The sequence below is a fragment of the Ranitomeya variabilis genome, chromosome 6, assembly GCF_051348905.1.
Source record: "Ranitomeya variabilis isolate aRanVar5 chromosome 6, aRanVar5.hap1, whole genome shotgun sequence".
Classification (NCBI taxonomy): Eukaryota; Metazoa; Chordata; class Amphibia; order Anura; family Dendrobatidae; genus Ranitomeya; species Ranitomeya variabilis.
The window spans coordinates 328,744,218-328,765,994 of record NC_135237.1 but is presented as its reverse complement, the minus strand read 5'-3'; the positions used below and the strand labels follow the sequence as shown (position 1 = coordinate 328,765,994).

Genomic DNA, 21,777 nt, shown 5'->3' with positions numbered 1-21,777 from the left:
TAGAGTCCGGAAACGGACGGCAAAATGGCTGACCATGGACGACCCGTGAGTCAATGCCAGCAGTTGGAGCGCCGTATCATGGGTGACTCGAGGTCCTAAAAAGACCTGCTTCAGAGTGCTCAAGAACCGAGAAGCACTCTGCACCACATGATCGTCGCGCTCCCACAGCGGTGTAGCCCATTCCAACGCCCTGTCCAACAGCAGAGAGATTATAAATCCCACCCTTGCCCGCTCTGTGGGAAAACGTGCAGCCAGAAGCTCGAGGTGTATACCGCACTGGCTCCGAAATCCCTACAGGTTTAACTGTGACCAGAATATTTCTCTGGCAGCGGGAGATGGGATAAGGTCAGAACAGGGATGGCAGTGGTTATAGTTGCTGCAGGCACGCTAGCAGCCTGAACAGCTATTGCAGTTACATCCACAGCTGAGGTTGCACGCTCGAGAGTCGCCAACCTGCCCTACAGCTCCTGGATGTACCCCTGCAATCACTGTTTGTCCGCCATTACAAGCCAGACACTGGCGCTAGTATACTGTTAGGGCTGGCGGAACGCACCGAGTAAATATATATGTTAAATAGGTGCTTTCGCAACCCGAAGTCCACCGTGCAGGAGAGAAACCTGCTGCTAGCAAATGGCGGCACAAGCGAACTCTGTTACTTCACAGAATCGCAAAGATATGAAAATGCTGTGTCCTGTTAAGCTCACAGAGGATCACAGCTACCTAACTGAGCAAAAGCAAAGAGTAGTCATGCAGTCAGCCTAGCACATGAACAACTCTCCGGTGGAGTCGAAATTCTAGTGGTTATACGCCAGCCCTGAATCCATACACACAAAACTCCTCATCAGAGGTGCCAGTATTCTAGGGGCTTATTTCAGCCAACCCTGACCACATGCATACATGACCACAAGATAGCAAAGCTCATAACATAGGTTGATACTAGTGCATGGCCGTGCGGCCATGCCAAACTTTTATAGCTGCAGCAGACAAGGACCTTCCTAGTGGTCCAATAGGAGCCACTACAGGACCTGAGCGTGTCACCCCTGACCTCCAATGAGAGGTCCTCTTGTGGGCATGCTCAGCGTGTGCAAAGCAGGACTTAGTCCGAGAAAAGCCTGCTCGCCGCTGACCAGTGCTGGCTACAAAAGCAGAGCCTGGAAAGGCAGCTGTAACCCTTTGCACAGTATCAGGCTGAGCAAGACACTGGGACCGACGTCTTCACTGAGCAGGCTCCACTGCGGCTGATGCAGAATGGGAGACCGCAGCAGACAAGGTTCAAGATTCCCCCTGTGCAGCGGCGGGAATTCGACACCTAACAGATGGATCCTGGGAAGGTGCACGCTATTATTGATTGGGTTCAACCTCGTGACATTAAAGCATTGCAATATTTTCTAGGATTTGCCAATTACTAGGGAAAATATATTAGGGATTTTTCACAGATCGTTAAACCTCTTTCTAATCTTACACGTAAAGGCACAGTTTGGACTCTGGATGCTTTAGAAGCTATTTAAAAATTTAAAGAGTGTTTCATGTCCGCTCCAGTTTTAATCCATCCCAATCTCCAGAAAGCATTCATCGTAGAGGTAGATGCCTCAAAGGTAGGAGTAGGGAATGTTTTGTTTTAAAGTATCAAAACTCCGACCAACTTGTGGCCATGTGCATTTTTCTCTAGGAAATTTTTCATCTGCTGAGAGCGCTTTTGATGTTGGGAATGGTGAGCTGTGAGCTGTCAAATTAGCTTTTTGAAGAATGGAGACTTTTTTGGAAGGAGCTATTCATCAGGTCACTGTTGTGATGGATGATAAAAATTTACCCTATATTGAATCTGCTAAACGTTTAAACCCAAGACGAGCCAGATGGTCCTTATTTTTTCCTAGATTCAATTTTCTATTACGTTCAGGCCAGGGTTCAAGAATGTTAGGGCTACATACAGTACTGTCTGGATTCAGCATAGGGTTTAAATTACCACACAATTTGCCTAAGGCAACTAGAGATCCCTATTAAAGATCATAAAGTAAAACATAACTTTTAATTATTTTGTAAAGGAAACACATTTAAAATTAAAAAAACAAATGTGTGTGTGAGTGTACCACAAAAGTGATTTAGTGACAAAAGTGCGTATTTTTATTATTTATTGCACTACCCATAATGGCTCTAGCTGTAGAGGGAATTTCAGTATTGCTATTCAAGGTGAAATTCACCCAGGAGCATCCCTTCACTCTGAGCTATAATGTCACTATCCTATACTAATATAGAACATGTCAATAGATCACTGTATCAATTTCTTTCTTTTACTAGAGCTTATGGCCCACCTTTGGGTCCACTATTTTAATATGTCCTGAAATATAGCAGATTACTATTTTAGCAAACTCAGATCTATATTAAGTCGCATTAAAGCTCACTGGCATTAGTGACATATAGATGATTTTATCACGAAGGATAAGGAATCATAATCTATTCTGCAGTGCAATCTCACAGATGACTGCTGAAGAATCACACATTCAGATTCTCCACTAATATAAGCTTGTAGGGATATATGATCAAATCTGCAATGGTCACAAAATTATCTGACCACTAATGCTATGTTATTTTCACACAGCTCAATTCACAGCCAGGAGACTTTATACAGGCGACTACCTTGTTGCCAGATCATAAAAGATCTGCAACTAATATGTCATTTAAAATCTATAGAGCATATGCGATTCCAAATGTCTCTTTGATGCAACCATTTTGCTAAATCACTAACTGGTAGTCATCTACTCTCATAAGGATCATGTGTTCTGATCCATTAGATCTGATATCATTAACCCACTATATTCCAGTTCAAGACTATTGATCGTGTTTTAAATCCACTCATCACACATTGTTATTCTGGTTTGAAATTACGCAGCCATTAGTCTTCCCAACATGTTTCGGCTTGCGGCGTCACCAGGGGTTGAGACTAAAACCTTATAGTCATTAAAAAAAAACAGTTGCTACAGGCGAGGAGGAAGGACGGATATGACCCTTCCGTAACCTTATAGTCTCAACCCCTGATGACGCCGCAAGTTGTAAGGCGAAATTGTTGGTAATTCCCTCTAGCATCTCATCCACTGGAAGGGTTAGGGATGGGAGTAGAGATCCTGGGTGCCAGCTCAAGTCACAATGGCTGATCGTCTGGTCAGGGCCTTCCATCATAGGAAGCTTGGAGGTCCAGTGGCCCCCGTAGAAGAGGGGACAGTGTCACAGTTTACTGTCACGATTCCACCACTCACGGAGTCCTGTGGATGTTGTGAATGATAACTCTGCCGCTGTATAGGGTCGAGGGCTTGCTGAGCTGTCAGGATTGTAAGTGACAGCTCAACAGCCCAATTTGATGCAGAGGTGTGAGTAATGTGAAAGACAACTCAGCCACCTTACCTGGCTGGGTCTGTGGGATCTCGCCCAGGTGTCATCTGTTCTGGGTGATTACAGGGCTATTAAGCACTATGAAAATTGTTAGAACCATTGCCAATTGTAGCTTTTCAAGTGGTGTGTGCTCTGAGTTCTATTCTGATATCCGTTGCCAACCTTGGATTTATCTTTGACATACACCTTTGTCTTGATCCGCTACCTTCCTGATACTCTGACCTCGACCTGTGACCTGACTACGCTTTTGTCTTTTCACTTTGTCTATTATAAGCCCTCTTGGTACTGATCCCAGATCTCTTGACTATCCTGCCTCACGGCAAGTCCATGAGTAGTCACTAGCGTTACACTTGTGTTAATCTATTTATATCAGGTGGTGAACTTTGCTTTGTTGAATGATTCTTGGAACAGTCAGTTTGTTGGTGAACACAGATGAAAAGTGCCTGTTTAATATCTCAGTCTTTTCTTTGTCCTCTATAATTATCTGATCTTTGAAGTGGCCGATGCTATCCATTTTTTTCTAAAGATCCAGGTTTTTGCATTTTCCCTTTGAAGTGGTTTATAGAATATTATATTAAATCTTACCATATTATGGTCGCTGCATCCCAAATGCTCTCGAACCTGTAGCTCTGAAAATTGTATCTGATCTGGACCAGATCCAGCAGATTATCTCCCCTGGATGTTTCATCTACCAGTTGAGAGAGGTAATTGTCTTGAAATGTGGATAAGAACTTGCAGCTTTTAGCACAACCAGAAGATTTTATGTCCCATTGAATGTCTGGACAGTTAAAATCCTCCATAATAAGGACCCTAGTTTTATGTGCTGCCATTTTAATTTGTTGCAACATATCATCCTCTACTTGTTCAGCTATTTTAGGAGACTTGTAGACAACTCTAATTAGCATCTTTTCATTATTGTCATCACCAAGTACATTTACCCATAATGACTCTACATTGTTGCAGCTCCCACCATGTCGTCACTAAGCACAGGTCTTAAGTTGGATTTAACAAAAATATACACCCTTCCAACTTTTTTGTCTTCCCTATCTTTCTGAATGTACTGTAACCCACTCTTTGACATTCAGTCATGGATTTTGTCCAGCCAGGTTTCCGTAATGCCCACCACATCGTAATCTGTGACTGACATAAAGTGAATTACTTGGAGACTCTAATTTGTAAGACTTCTTGTATTTGCCAACAGACATTTAATACTGTTAGCATATTTATTACTCCTACTCACCTCCCTATTTTTCTTGCATGTCCCAGTCCCCTTTAAGTCCTCATTCACCCATATTGTCTCAGTATATCCACTCTATATGTCCCATTTTCCCCAAAAATCCATGTTTAAGAGCTCATCCATTCAATTAACCACTTTTTTCCCCCAGCACAGCTGCACTCTCCCATTGAGGTGCAGCCCTTCTCTACTGCAGACCCTGTAGCTGACACAGAAGTTGACCCAGTTCTCCCTGAACCCAAACCCTTCCTTCCTGCACCAATTTGTAAGCCACTTATTTATCTCTCTAAGATTCCGCTGTCTTTCTAGTGACACTCGTGCCACCGGCAGCATTTCTGAAACCACCTTGGAGCTTTTCTCCTAGTTCTTTGTAATAATTTTTAAGGACTTTCCACTTTCCTCTAACATTATCATTGTACCAATGACCAACCCAGCAATCTGTCTATCCGATCCGCAATATGCCAAAACCGAGCACTCAGCAAAAACGCTTTGTACGGCATTCATGGTCTTGGCAGCAGATGACCCTGCCTGTCCGCCTGATCATAGAGTCCCCTACCACCAACATCTGTCTGGCCTTTGCTGCACTCCTATTTCCCTCCTCCCTTCAGCAGTCATTTTCCTGGTTGTTAGGAGCAATGTCCTGCTGTAGTAATCCTAGTCTTGTGCTTGCATTCCTAATATTAACCAAACAGGAGTATTTAATAGGTTGTGCCAGATCAGGGCTAGGCTCCCTGACACTTTTCCCCCCTACCCCTTCTTCTTTTACACAGCAACCTACCTCTAGGTCCTGATCTTCTCCACTTCCGTATAATTGGCTACAGCCAGAACGTGTTCAGTGAACTCTAGACTCCTCTCCAGGTTTGCAATGCTTCTGAGTGTTGCAAGCTGCATATTTACATCCATTACCTGGGCTTCCAAACATATAGCATGACAACATTGAGCGCAGATATATTCATCCTCAAACGGCTGTTCAAGATGCACACCTGGTAGCATTGTCTATAGAATACACTTTAAATGGCGATAAAAAGTACAGATAAAAGCTGAAAAACATGGAAAAATAGATAAGGAAAACACCAAACTTTGCTCTCATGTTAAACTTTGATATTGTGTTTAACTATGCACTTATCTGCAGCCCCCGCTCCGCTCAGCAGCCCTTGTGTGGAGTCACTGGAACTTGTTATGCACCAACCAGCAAGTATCAATACAATGAGTGTTTTACCAGTGGCAGATTATCAATACCGTAGTAGGTGCCCTCATGCATCCTGGTCCAACTACACCCCCAGCACTGATTAGCAGCCTACTGTCAATATACAATGTACACAGAAAGCTGCTAATCAGGAGTGCATCCTGGATTAGCTGTTACATCTAAAAACTTTAATTGTTTCACAACTGATGCACTAAGTAAACTCTGTGATACATCTGTAGCGCCCCCACTGCCGCAGGGCCGAGGGGTACCCGGTACCGGGCCTCTGAGTCTCTGCTCTGGGGTCGTCACGGTGGCTAGGCCCGGTCCGTGACCCTGCCGAGGGGCGCACAGTGAATGAAGTGGATAGATATGATGGATGATGGTAGTGATGAGGCTGTGGTGGTGCGGTGCAGTAAATAACGAGGACACCAGGTTGCAGTCTCTTTACCTCTTTACTGAAGATCTCTGGGTCTTCAGTCCGGAATCCGGATAACCAGGCTGCGCAAGTCCGGCCGGCCCAATGGCACCTCCGGAGTTCTCCTAGCAGGTGGAAATCTGTGCCTTCCTTCTAGCGCTATGTGTTGTGGTCCTTCCCTGCTGTGCTTACAGAAAGTCCCCACAACTGTTGTGTCTGTTTCTTAAGTTCCCTCACAACTCGATTAGATGATGTTCTGCTAATCCTCCGTCCCTCCCGGGTGTTCTGGTTGGGACGGCACCCGTTTGACGGGTAGGCTCGGAGCTCTTCCGGGACCCTAGAGTCGCCCCTCTCCACAAGTTGCCCCCCAAGACTGCATAGGTGATTTAAGTTAGACAGCCCGCCTTAGACTGACTGTCCTGCCGCTGTTTGGAGTATTGCTTGAAGCTGAATGTTATGATACTCCCTCGGCGTTCCGGCCACCGGTAGTGCGCCTCAGTAGGATGTTGCTTCGGTCTTACAGCACGACTCCTACTGGTATTTCTCCTTTTGCGTGATCTCGTTTCTCACTCAGCACAATCTATCTCGCTTCTAATCCTTCCTTGGGCACCGCCGCTTCCCGGAGCAGGCACGGTCCCGTTACGTTCGTTCAAGTTGCCAAGCCTCTGTCAGGATCCCACCCCTGACAGAGACCCTACTGTATCTTCCCCCACAACACCCTCTGCCACAAGGTGTTGCCTGGTTCCAACCCAGTCAGCTTTCTGATCTAACTTCCTGTCTGACCCCCAGTTTACCCACTATGGTGGGGAGTGGCCTAGTGAATAGAACCCTTAGCTCCCCCCGGAGGCCCGACTGTGAAATGTATTGGTGTCTGTGATACCTGATCAGATGAACTCCTTCAGTGCCATCAGACGCACCATAGCTCCCCATAGTGGCGGAGCCACAGTATTGCAACGACCAGGACTCTGGGGCGCTGCACATCCCTGGAATCAGGGTCTCGTGTCCTACATTCTGCTGCTCTCAGATGAGGTAGCAACAATCTGCTGACAGATTCCCTTTAAGACTCCGTTCTTAGCTCAAAGTCTGTTATATTAATGTGATAAAGCAAGATATCCTGAATATACAAGAAAAGCAGTAGACTTCTGTTTAGGATTAAAATAATTTGTTATTGAAAAATCCTGTGTACTCCAAGATGTGGCTCAAAGATACTAAATATGAGTCACTTCTTCAGTTCCTATCCTAGAATTGCACATTGCTATAATGTGATGTTTACGCTGGGCGATTTTAACCAATTTTCCTAGATGTACAGCTGTGAAATATTTCCAATGAAAATGATGACATCATAAGCAGCTGCAAACAAATGAAAAGTTTGTCTACGGAAGCTGGATCTGAATAAATCGGAGAATGCAGGGAAAGGAAGCAGCTTAACACACAGATTACACACAGGGCTAAGGATGTCAGAAGGCCGAGAGCATACATAGAGGAGACAAATAAAAGGAAATAAGAGGTAGGCAACGACCCCCGGGCCATGGGATGCAGAAGAGATGTCATAAGAGAAGGGTTCAGGAACTCAGTGCGGAAACAGATAGAGCTCCGAGTGACAGCTTAGGAAGTAACAATGTGGAAATGTTTACAATGTGTTTGTACTTCTTACATGGAATATTACAGTTTAAGGAAATAAAGTTTAATGACACAAATCTGTCCTGATGGATTGTTACAATACAGATATCAAAGTTCCGGCTCCTGAATGCTCATCCATTGCAGTGTCAGACTGGGGTCCTAAGGGCCCACCAATAAAGCTGATTCTGGAGGACCACCCCTCAGCTATAAATACTGCATGTCTCTCATTCACAAATTCCTCGCTGGTACAATGTCATGCCGTGGAATAGAAATGTGACTGCATTTTGCTGCAAAACCGTTGTTAATAGCTGTAGTTTTGCAGATAAACAGCAATTTTACCCTCAATCCTGCATATCCAAAACAATCAGTCTGAAAACCATGCCGTTACGCTGTGGCCGCTACATGCAAATTCATTATTAAAAACTGCAATGTTGAAAAAACTACAACTCCCAGCATGTTTCAAAGTCTGCAGTTGTCAGGGTATGCTGGGAGTTCCAGTTCCCAAGAGTGGAGGATGTAAATTAAAAATAAACTACTTTTAACTTCCTGGAAAATTGAGGACATGCACTCATTTTAGAATAAGTCTGGTGCCCGTTTCTTGCCCAATTATCTCTATGACTCGGGTAAATTTAAAGGGAACCTGTCACATGATAAAAGCTATTGACCTGTAGATATGGGGTCAATCTCCAGATTATAAGTGCTCTGAACCTGCCAAGTGCCCAAAGTTTGAGTCCCGCAGCCAGAGTAAATTAATTTTATTCCTCCCGCTAGCGTTTGTGTTTCATTCACGGGAGCGGCACGGGTTCATTCACCACTTTGTGTAAACTGCACCCCCGGCCTTGACTGACAGCAGCTCATCATTGGGGTTGGCTGCCAGTCAGTGCTGGGGGTGCGGTTACAGCCGCCACTCTCTATACGCAAAGCGGTGACTGAACCCTTGCTGACGCCTCTCTTGTGACTGAAACCTGAGCGCTACTAGAAGTAATAAAGTTAATTTCTTCCCGGCAGCATGTGTCTAAGTGCTGATTAACACCACATCTGCAGGTTAAGGCCGGGGGCACACTTGTGAGTGCAATGTAAGAAACTCACACGAGTCGCTCGCATCAATACCCGGCACTCGGGAATGGAGCATGCGGTTGCATGTATTTCTATGCAGCTGAATGCTCGGGTCCAGAGTGCCGGCGGCAGTGCCGGGTATTGATGCGAGAGATTCGTGCGAGTTTCTCACATTGCGCTCACAAGTGTCACCCCGGCCTAATAGTGTTTTTTCATGTGACAGGTTCCCTTTATGACCACAATGGCAGGCCAAAGGAAGCAGCAAGGAGCTGCAGCAATGTTGAGAAGGACCCAAGGATAAAGGACACTTTGTAAATTGCTATTGCTCTCTTGTATGATCTCAATCTATGCTTGTAAATAATAATAAAATACTTATTTTGTTAATATCTTAAGAATAGGGTGATTTTTTTTTCTTCTCCTTCCAAGAACCATAACTTTTCTTTCTTCATTGGCATAAAACTATGAGGGCTTGTTTTTTTGCAGGATGAGGTTTAGTTTTCATTTCACCATATAATGCACTGAAAAACAGGAAAGAAATTCCAAGTGCTGTGAAATTGTGGAAAATACACAGCAATTCCTTGATTGTTTCTTCAGGTTTCATTTTTACGGTGTTCATTGTGCTGTAAAAATGACCTGGCAAAGAAACAAAAAACTGACCAGCACTTCCTTCTCAGAATTATGTGTGAACAGGTGGAGGCTTCTGTGACTGTATTATATACAAACCAAAGATGGCAGCAGCAGCATACTGTATGTGCTAACGTATATGCAAACGTTGATGTGTGAAATTAAAACTGCATTAATGCTATAGGATAAACTGTACTTACAGTAGTGTTCAAAATAATAGCAGTGTGGTCAACACATGTTAATCATAAAATCTATAAACTAGTTATTTCCATGCATTGGGAACATCACACACTGTTTTCTAATTCAAAACATGAAGAGAAATGTATAGAATTTTTAACTACTTGACAGAAAATAAAAACTGAACATTGGCCTGTTCGAAAAAATAGCAGTGTCTGTATTTGACTTTACAAACTCACAATATGTACTTTTTTGTGGATTTAGCATTCCTGTGAATCATGAACCTACTATTTAGTTCTATACCCACAGTTTTTTAGAACTGCTTCACATCTATGTTCCACCAACTTCTGTCACCTGTCACCTGTTATTCCAGCCCAGGATGCTTGGACTACATCCCACAATTTTTGGGCATTAGTTGGCTTTGCCTCAGAAACGGCATTTTTTATGTCACCTCACAAGTGTTCTATCGGACTAAGGTCCGGGGATTGGGCTGACCACTCGATAACCTCAATTTTGTTGGACTGGAACCAAGATTTTGCTCATTTACTGGTGTGTTTAGCGTCGTCTTGTTGAAACACCCATTTCAAGGGCATATCCTCTTCAGCGTAAGGCAACATGATCTCTTCAAGTATTTTAATATATGCAAACTGCTCTATGACCCTGGTATGCTTTAAATAGGTCCGGCACCATAGTAAGAGAAACATGCCCATACAGTGTCGGACTGGGGCACCGGGACACCGGAGAATCCTCCGGTGGGCCCCGCCCCCAGGCCCTGCCTGCCTCCTTCATTTGTTCCTGCCCAGGCTGCATTATCCGGGGCCCCGCGCACAGGCTGTATGGAAGAATTGACGTGAATGTGATCATGTGAAGAAGTGTAGCCGCGCGGCAGCTCCTTCTTCACATGACATCACATGATTCATCACCTCACTCAGTGCCTGCGCTGGCTACTGTCTGCTCTGCTGCCGACTGTGCTGGCGCTGCTATCTATGCTACTGATCATTCATAAGAGCGGCCCGTGCGCAGCGTGCGGGTGTGTGCATGCCGACCTCTCAGCCAGCCAGCACAGTCAGAGGAACAGCTGACTGACTGTGTGAGGCTGAGCTGAGAGAGGAGACAGACAGACAGACTCACACACGGACGCACCGCACACAACAGGCTCAGGCTCGCCGCTCAGCACACCCACCACCACCACCAGTCACATACCATACCATGCATTGCAGCATTATGATCTAGACTCCGCCTCCTCTTCATCATCTTCCAAACAGTGTGTGGACTACGGTTTTCTAATGCTGATTGGCTGACATGCAGCCAATCAGCATTAGTTTTCTTTGTGTGACCTCACAGCACACCTCAGACAATGAGCTGTGCTGTGATTGGCCGGCTCGGCTGTCCTGCCCAAGCAGCACAGGCACACTGTCTGCAATATCTTACAGTCGGAGTCGGAAAGGCTGGAGCTGAGGGTCCGGTCAGTATTAATGTAATGCAGTACACTAATGTTATGTGTAGCTTACAGTAAAATATGCCTGCAGGCAGCCTGCACCCTGCAGCATAGTTCTACACAGCCACTGAGAAAGTTATGGCATGGGAGGCCCCGCTGCAATCTAAAGGTGACACAAGGTGGGGGTCCGGGCCCCCATACAAAATTTCTAATTTCCTGCGGTCCCCCTTCCCCACTGTCTCCTAATTTACTGTGGGGTCACCTCTCCCACCATTTCACCTCTGGGGAACGGCCCCAAAGGGGCACACAGGGGGCCCTCAAGAAATTAGGTGACACAGTGGGGAAGGGGTCCTCAGGAAATCAGGGGATGTGACAGTGAGGAATATACTACGTGGCTGCAGAATATACTACTTGGCTCTGTTCTGTATATACTACGTCACTGGGCAATATACTACGGAACTGGGTTATATACCACGTGACTGGGCAATATACCACGTGACTGGGCAATATACTACGTCACTGTGCAATATACTACGGAACTGGGCTATATACTACGTGACTGGGCAATATACCACGTGACTGGGCAATATACTACGTCACTGTGCAATATACTACGGAACTGGGCTATATCCTACTTGGCTGGACAATATACTACGGAACTGGGTTATATACCACGTGACTCGGCAATATACCACGTCACTGGGCAATATACTACGTCACTGGGCAATATACTACGGAACTGGGCTATATACTACGTGACTGGGCAATATACCACGTGACTGGGCAATATACTATGGAACTGAGCTATATACTACGTGACTGGGCAATATACCACGTGACTGGGCAATATACTACGGAACTGAGCTATATACTACATGACTGGGCAATATACCACGTGACTGGGCAATATACTACGTGGCTGGGCAATATACTACGTCACTGGGCAATATACTACGTGACTGAGCAATATACTACTTGGCTGGACAATATACTACGTCACTGGGCAATATACTACGTGGCTGGGCAATATACTACGTCACTGGGCAATATACTACGTGGCTGCGCAATATACTACTTGGCTGGGCAATATACTGCGTGGCTGGGCAATACACTACATCACTGGGCAATATACTACGTCACTGGGCAATATACTACGTCACTGGGCAATATACTACGTCACTGGGCAATATACTACGTCACTGGGCAGTATACTACGTGGCTGGGCAATATACTACGTGGCTGGGCAATATACTACGTGACTGGGCAATATACTACGTGGCTGGGCAATATACTACATCACTGGGCAATATACTATGTCACTGGGCAATATACTACGTGACTGCGCAATATACTACGTAGCTGGGCAATATACTACGTGGCTGGGCAATATACTACGTGACTGGGCAATATACTATGTCACTGGGCAATATACTACGTGACTGCGCAATATACTACGTAGCTGGGCAATATACTTCGTGGCTGTGCAATATACTACTTAGCTGGGCAATATACTTCGTGGCTGGGCAATATACTACGTGACTGGGCAATATACTACGTGGCTGCGCAATATACTACGTAGCTGGGCAATATACTACGTGACTGGGAAATATACTACGTGGCTGGGCAATATACTACGTGGGTGTTAAAGGGGCCCATGAAAACCTGGAGCCGACCCTGGCGACAACGCACATCAAGATGAATACCGGCTGCTACTGTGACAGGGCGCTCTGCTCTGTGACAGGCCATGTGTTGAAGTCACATAGCAGTTTTGTTAAATGACTCCTGCAGCCTTTGATAGGCCGGCGACCTTTCAATGTTAATGCTATGTGACGTCAGCGCGCGGCCTGTCACAGAGCAGAGCGCCCTGTCACAGCTGCAGTCAGCAGCCATTGTAACGACCACGCCGAATATGAAGCCAAAAGAGGATGCTGGGGATCGCAAGAAGGTGAGAAGAATCCCCCCCTCTGTTGTTGGGCAAGGTAGTGACCATAGGGATGGACATAGGGGCCCAGGGAGGGTACATTAAATAAGGGGCCCAGGATGAGGACATTATTACTGGAAGTGCTAACCTCTGAACCGTGCTGCCCTAATATGTCATATTATTCGGTCACTATGTGGTGGTAATATGTGATCTGGTCATGGTGTGGCGGTATTTGTCCCTTGTATGTAGTATTATTGGTCTTGGTATAGTGGATTGTGTTGTGTATGGTGGTCATTTGTTCTCTCTGATATTAATTAGGAGAAGATTCTTTATTTCCATTAGAGTTTTAATGCTTTGTACACAGTAGCGGAGATGCACTTAGAGGGGTTTCCTGTGGAAAAAAGTAATCACCTCTCCACAGGATAAGTGATAACATATTGATTGGTGGGGGTCTGACTGCTTGGACCCACTCAGCAAAATGTGGAACTTTTTATCCCCATTAGACTGGAGTGGCATGTCCGACTAGATCACTGGTCCATTCATTCACTCTGTGGCTGCACTTGTTTTTTTCTGGAAGCCCCAAAGAGAATGAATGGAGCTGCGGTCAAAAATCCCACCTGCCGCTGCATTTTAAAATAGGGATGAAAGTGTCCTGTCAGGGATAAAACTTCCCCATTCTTCCGATCGGTGCAGTTTCTAATGGTCGGACCTAAGCGATCACCAATCCTGTGGAGCCCATGGATCGGTGATAACTTATTTTAACCAAGAACCCCATTAATGTAAACTACCGAAATTATACATCCCAGTTATTGGGGCACACAGTAGATGTGCAGCAGCCGCCGGTGTTTTACAGCCGATGCTCCACTATAATGACAGATATTTGCATATAGCTATAGGGTGGGCCCCTAGAGTCCATTCCCCTGGTGGGCCCCAGACACCCCAGTCCGACGCTGTGCCCATATCATGATGCTTCACTGTCTTCAGAGTGTACTGTGGCTTGAATGCAGAGTTTGGGGGCCACTAACAAGCTGTCTACAACCCTTGGACCCAAAAAGAAAAATTTTACTTTCAGCAGTCCACAAAATATTTCTCCATTTCTCTTTCGGCCAGTTGATGTGTTCTTTGGCAAATTGTATCTGCTTCAGTACATGTCGGGTTTCTTTTTTTTTTTTTTTAACAGTGGGACTTTTCGAGGACTTCTTGCTCAGAGATTAGCTTCACACAGGTGTCTTCTAACTCTCACAGTACTTACAGGCAACTTGAGACTGTCTTTGATCCTAGAGATGATCATTGGCTGAGCCTTTGCCATTCAGGCTACTCTCCCATCCATTCGAATGGTAGTCTTCCATTTTCTTCCATCTCTCTCTGCTTTGGCTTACCATTTTAAAGCATTGAAGATCATTTTAGCTGAACAGTCTATCATTGTCTGCACTTCTTTAAAAGTTGTATACACACTAATCATTTTTTTAATTAAAGCACACTGTCTTGAACTACCCATATTTCTCAGGCTTTCAAGGAGAAATACATGTGCAACATGTCCTGGCTTCACCCTTAAATAAGGGCCACCTGATTCACACCTGTTACTTCACAAAATGATTGACCTCACTAATTAAACTCTACACTGCTATTATTTTGAACACATCAATTAATTATTCTAATACCCAGACTCAAAAACATGCAGATAATGAAAGCGGAGTATGTTAAATTTCTTAGAATCCACTACACCAACTGGTAAATTGTTTAACATGTGGTAATATAATTTATACCAAAAACAGTGATTAATCTGGCTAGTCATATTGGATTCCACTGTATATACCTAAAGGTACCGTCACACTAGGCGATATCGCCAGCGATCCGTGACGTTGCAGCGACCTGGATAGCGATATCGCTGTATTTGACACGCAGCAGCGACTGGATCCCGCTGTGAAATTGCTGGTCGCTGCTAGAAGGTCTGCACTTTATTTGGTCGCTAGGTCGCCGTGTATCGCCGTGTTTGACAGCAAAAGCAAGGATACCAGCGATATTTTACACTGGTAACCAGGGTAAACATCGGGTTACTAAGCGCAGGGCCGCGCTTAGTAACCCGATGTTTACCCTGGTTACCAGCGTAAAAGTTAAAAAAAACAAACAGCACATACTCACCAGCGCGTCCCCCAGCCTCTGCTTCCTGACACTGACTGAGCGCCGGCCCTAAACTGAAAGTGAAAGCACAGCGGTGACGTCACCACTGTGCTGTTAGGGCCGGAGCTCAGTCAGTGTCAGGAAGCAGAGGCTGGGGGACGCGCTGGTGAGTATGTGCTGTTTGTTTTTTTTAACTTTTACGCTGGTAACCAGGGTAAACATCGGGTTACTAAGCGCGGCCTTGCGCTTAGCAACCCGATGCTTACCCTGGTTACCCGGGGACCTCGGCATCGTTGGTCGCTGGAGAGCGGTCTGTGTGACAGCTCTCCAGCGACCAAACAGCGACGCTGCAGCGATCGGCATCGCTGTCGCTATCGCTGCAGCGTCGCTTAATGTGACGGTACCTTAACTCACAAATTATCCAATTTGTGCCTGCACTTTAGCCATGATAAAGTGTGCCTTTCTCTTAACCATTTATATCAGATTTGACTCTCCTGGGCCAAAAGCCTAAAACAAAGGACATCAAGGTTGACACCTTGTTGTATATACACCAAACATCTATAATAAAATATATGGAACATCAATCACCTCCATTTTTGTGCCAGTATCTCACACCACTGTTTTTATATATGTTATATATTTGTTTTTCATCCTGTCAGCTACTTCACGTCCTAATGTGTGGCTCTTTTTTATTAACTGCCGTAATTAAAAGTTATATTTTAATAATTATCATAATCCTCCACATTGCTAAAATTGAACAAGGGTATGATACAGGAGATCAGACTGATCTCTGCGATCATATGCTTTAATTTGGCCAAAGCCTACAAACTTAAAGGGCAGGTAAAATCCAATGCTAATTAAAAACAGTCACCTGGCTCATTCAGACGTCCATGTAAATTGGTCAGAGATCGGACCAGAATGTGCGTACTGTCTGCGGCTCTTTAGACCGGAGCATGACAGCTTTGTGTATTTCTATGCTCAGACCGATCTGCAAGTAAGTCTGAATGAGCCCTTAGGGCCCCTGCAGACGAGCGAATGAGAAATCGTCAGTTCTATCAGGAAAACTCAAATGATTTTGTTTTTAATTTTAATCCAATTTTCATCCAGACCGTGGTACAGTCGTGTGTAATCCTTTGTTTTTTTTAGCTTACGAAATTAAAGAGAAATGCCCACTTTCAGCCAGAAGCATATGAAAAGCTACCTGTTTGCTCATATGACTGCAAACACCATTTTCTCCTGCTATCATCACTTCACATTGTAGTGTGTGTCGGTTCCCTCCCTCGTTCACCTGATAAGTAAGGATCACAAATTTGGCATATATGGCATATCCTGTGAAAGGTAAATGCAGACAGTAATCGGCAACCACAAAGTGGTCAAAGCATTGGCATGTAGTTTGACAACAAATTTTTCAGTTTTGATTCTTAATGACCACGGCATTCTCCATCGACATGCCAACCTATTTGGTCTGTGGTTAATAGGACTATCATTTGTGTTGTAATAATATAATGTCCCGAAACACACCTCCAGGCTTTGTGACCAAGAATCAGACGATTGGAGCTCTGCATCCAATGACATGACCTTGACAATCATCCGAATTCAACCCAATTGAGATGGTTTGGGATAAGCTGGGCTGCAAAGTGACGCAAAAGCAGCCAACAAGCGCTCAGCACCTCTGTGAACGCCTTCAAGGGTGTTGAAAAGTAATTCCAGGTGACTACCTGATGTAGCTGCTTGAGAGAATGCCAAGAGTGTGTAAACTAAAGATGTCATCGGATTAAGATAGGGGTACTAAGAAGAATCTAAAGCTGTTATGGTTTGTTTCACATGTTTCTGTACTACTTGTTTCCATACATGTTAGTTTGTGATTTTGTCGCCTTCAGTCTGAATCTAAAATGCGCACATTCCATTAAGCACAAGGCAGACCATTACATGATTAGGCATGTCCAAACTTTTGACCGATACAGTAGCTTACTTTATAAAAGTGCCACCCACTGTAATGTACACAATCAAATACAAGTTAGCAAGACATGTGCATATCATTATGTGTTTAAGTATAACCTAGTTTACTGTCTTCTGACATGAATTTGTATCTGTTGGAATTTATCCAGGCAATGGTTCAGCTGAGATCAGCTAATGCAGACTTTTGACTTTTTGACTTCATATGACCACATACTGCAAAACTGGTGAGAATATCAATAATTTAGACCAGGGCAATAAACCTGTTAGGGCAGCAAATGAATGTTCGTTCAGATCGATAGACATTGAGCAGCATGTACCTTTATGAATGTACATTTAGAATTAATTCATGGAACTATATTATACAGTGTTTTTGCTAATACTTGTACACACCTCATGTAAAACGGGTCTGAGTGAACTGCTCTGTAGCTGAAAACATTGTCTTCGTTCATAGTGTTAATACTGAAGACCTTAGTCATCTGGAAAGAATTATACAAATATCTTAAAATATTTCAGTGTGTAAACAACTGCATCTCCTTAAAATTATGCACTAAGACTGAAAAATCAAAAACAGCAACAAACTATTATAAAGCTTAATTCTGGAGTATGCCATTATTTAAAAAAAAAAAAAAAAAAAAAAACTCCAAGGAATTAATTGTCCACATAAATGAGGAATATGAAAGAGTTGGAAAGGTGAATTGCTGAAATTTTGGTCAAGGTGAAGCTAATGAAGTAACTGAAATATTTTATAAGGATCTGTAGTTCTCTTAAAATTTAGATTGTGTCTACCGATGCATCCCTGCAATAAATAGGGATCTTTGAGCATTATATACAAGTGCTTCTCACTAAATTAGAATATCATCAAAAAGATCATTTATTTCAGTTCTTCAATATAAAAAGTGAAACTCCTATATTATATAGTCATTTCAAACAGAGTGATCTATTTCAAGTGTTTATTTCTGTTAATGTTGATTATGGCTTACAGCCAATGAAAACCCAAAAGTCATTATCTCAGTAAATTAGAATGCTTTGAAACACCAGCTTGAAAAATGATTTTAAAATCTGAAATGTTGGCCTACTGAAATGTATGTTCAGTAAATGCACTCAGTACTTGGTCGTGGCTCCTTTTGCATTTATTAAAGCATCAATGCGGCGTGGAATGGAGGCGATCAGCCTGTAGCACTGCTGAGGTGTTATGGAAGCCCAGGTTGCTTTGATAGCAGCCTTCAGCTCGTCTGCATTGTTGGGTCTGGTGTCTCTCATCTTCCTCTTGCCGTAGATTCTCTATGGGATTAAGGTCAGGTGAGTTCCCTGGCCAATCAAGCACAGTGATACTGTTGTTTTTAAACCAGGTATTGATACTTTTAACAGTGTGGTCAGGTGCCAAGTCCTGCTGGAGAATGACATTTCCATCTCCAAAAAGCTTGTCGGCAGAGGGAAGCATGAAGTGCTCTAAAATTTATACAGTATAACTGTACAGTGATCTCTTATGTGGTCTGCAGAACTAGTATCTACAATGATATTTTCTACATATAGTAATATCAGTGTTCGTTTTTGTATATAAATTTATTTTCAATCTCAGCGTGTCATCTGCTGATGTTCCCCTATGCTCATAATTAGGGTGCGCCACGTAGCTGTTCTCAGCATTTTCCTGGTTAGAAGCCCACTCAGATTTTTTGCCCCCCCCCAAGCTGAAACCTCTGATAAACGATCAAGTTTGCATCGTCTCGGGGAGGACACTGTGCATTTTCACTATAATGCAAAAATTCTTGAATTGCTTGTCATGGCCATGCGGAATACTGGTGTACTGTAGAGAATATCAGTACTTCAGAATTGCCGAAGCTTTGGTTTTCGGATTATGGCCATATGCAGAAATTCCCCAAAATGTCATCTTCTCTGCTGCATTTACAGGGGTCCATCTGGCATATGATGAAGTGGGATTTTGGGTGAAAAATTGATGGGCATACAGGTTTGTCTGGGCCATCATAACATTTATTAGTTCCTCACTGAAAAAAGAATTTGAAGAAGTCCATTTCAGTGAAGCCAGTGGTGTCAAACAGGATTCCTGAGCTGCCGATGAAATCCGGAATGATGGGCTGATAATTTTCGGGGGATGTAATCCATATGGGATTACTTGCTGCAGGAGTTGCCTGGGTCCTAGGGCACATTGCTGGGGGTCCTTCCTCACTAGATGAGGAGGAGTAGAGGAATGTGGGATCTTCCTCACTGCCTGAATCCGTGTCGGAAGCAAGGAAGGCGTAAGCCTCCTCTGGAGAATAGTGTCTTCTTGACGAATAGGACATTTTTTTTTCCCAAACCTCAGGGATGTGTGTGTAAGTGGTGCTTTTACACATGTAATCTTGGGGCTTGTGTATAGGGTACTATTTATTATAATAGAAAACAGAGTGAAAAAAAGTAAAGAGAAAAAATATAGAAGAAACAAGAAAAAAATGAAAAGAAAAATTATTTTTTTTACCAAAGAAAATCTAACGTCACCAACAATGTGATGCACCCTCACCTAATGCACTAGAAATTACCCAGCGAAAGCAGGTTTTTTTATGCAAAAAAAACGACACTACCTCCCTACCTATAAAACTAAAAAACATTTTTGTTTTTTTTAATCTATAACAAGATCAGACGTCACCAAACACTGACGCCAGCTACACTAACGTGCTACCTATAAAACTACTCTGTATGATTTTTTTTTCTCTAAAAGAAAATCGGTCGTCATTAACACTGTGACACCGGCTACGCTACCTCTAAAACTACGTTGGGATCACAGATGAGTCACACAGGAGCCAGCACACAGCACAGGATATATATCGAAGCACAGCAGGACACTGGAACAGGAGGCAGGCGATCGCAGGGGAGATCACACCTGCCACCAATGAAACTGTCTCTCAGGTAACACAGAGGGGCTAGAGAACCACTCTGCACGCCAAATCTAAGACAAAGATGGCATGCAGGGCGGTGATCGCTATTTTAGATTTACCCCTTTGGCACTGATTGGCCAGAAACTATTGCTCAGCCAATCAGCGCCAAAGGGGTTAATCAGGTGAGGTGATGCTGCGATCGCCCCACCCATTGTGACGGCTGTGATTGGTGCTGTGTCGCACAGCATCGATGACAGCATGTCACATGTTTTTTTTTTATTAACTTTATTGTCACATTGCTGTCATTACCTGGTCAGAAATTGTAAAGTGAGCTGCCAGCAGCAGATCTTGATGATTTGTGTGCTCAAGTGTTCAGCGTGACAGAACATTCCTCAGACAACCATTGTTAACATTATTATTGATGGCATGACAAAGCATGTAAATGCTTGTATTTCTGCACGTGGCACTGAATAAATCAAGATGTTTTTTAAAAAATTCAATTATTTCATAATTTGCATATGAGTAACAAGTGTACTGTTGTTTCCATAATTCCATGACTTTTCCTGACTTTTCCTTCTTGGTGTTGCAATTTCAGTTTTGAGGTGAGAATATAAACATGCATGCCGCCTACAGTATTGCAAGGAAAATGTTAAAACCTTAATTATATTGATGACCAATCCTTATGATAGATCATCAATATCTGATCGGTGGCGGTGAAACACCAGGCATCCTGACTAGTCAGCTGTTTCCGGTGTTGGCCGAGTACTGAGTTGAAGATCTGCACAGCTCTGTCAATGGTATAATGGCTGCGACTGAGGACTGCACATCCGAATCAATAGGGGGCGGAAGTACAGTACCTTGCTGTGCCCACTATGCATATTGGTGGGTGTGCCAGAGGTCGCACCCCTACAGTTCAGATATTGATGACATAGCCTAAGGAGAGGTTATCAGTATAAAAGTCACAGACAATCCCTTTAAAGTCTATTTACATTGCAAGATTATCATGAGCGAGCATTCCTAAAAAATGCTAGTTTCACCATACTCGATGCTCGTAGTGTGAACATATCTATGCCATCAGAAAACATTTTGGGATTTTTTGCAGCATGTTCAGAAGGCTTTCTGTCTTCCAGTTGCATTATGTAATGTCATTGATTTCCCATGGATTTCTTCACTACATAAATCAAGCTGAAAATAAGGACAGTGGAATGCTACAATTTCAGAAAAATGTTAATGTCTTAATCATGGACTCAGTTCTGAGAAAGATGTGAAACATCTGTAAGGAGAGGTAATGCAATATATGAAATGTATTCCAATACCATGCCTGATTTTTAAAAGCTCTTGATAGAAAGCGAAGAGAAAATAATTGAAAACACCTGTATTACAGTTCGGAGGAGCATTCTCACTCTCGATTTTGGTATGTTGTGAAATAGGAGACAACACAATATCAGGGTAACTAATTTTTGTCATATTTCTATATATACAGTTGAAACCAGAAGTTTACATACACTATATAAAAAGTGTATGTTTTTCTCAATATCTGACATGAAATCAGAATAAACTTTTCCTGTTTTAGGTCAATTAGGATTACCATAATTATTAATTTTTGCCAAATGCCAGAATAATGAGAGAGGGAATGTTTTAACCCCTCTACCCCCAAGGGTTGTTTGCACGTTAATGACCGGGCCAATTGTTACAATTCTGACCACTGTCCCTTTATGAGGTTATAACTCTGGAACGCTTCAACGGTTCCTGATGATTCTGACAACGTTTTC

The 21,777-nt window shown here is 43.5% G+C and overlaps 1 long non-coding RNA gene across 1 annotated transcript; it reads left to right on the top strand.

Annotated features, from left to right (window-relative positions):
- The first annotated feature begins 11,072 nt into the window (after positions 1-11,072).
- Positions 11,073-20,008, top strand: LOC143781146 (uncharacterized). Its single transcript, XR_013216589.1, has 3 exons — positions 11,073-11,161; positions 17,285-17,359; positions 19,849-20,008. It is a non-coding gene; the product is annotated as an uncharacterized LOC143781146 (long non-coding RNA).
- Positions 20,009-21,777: the final 1,769 nt, after the last annotated feature.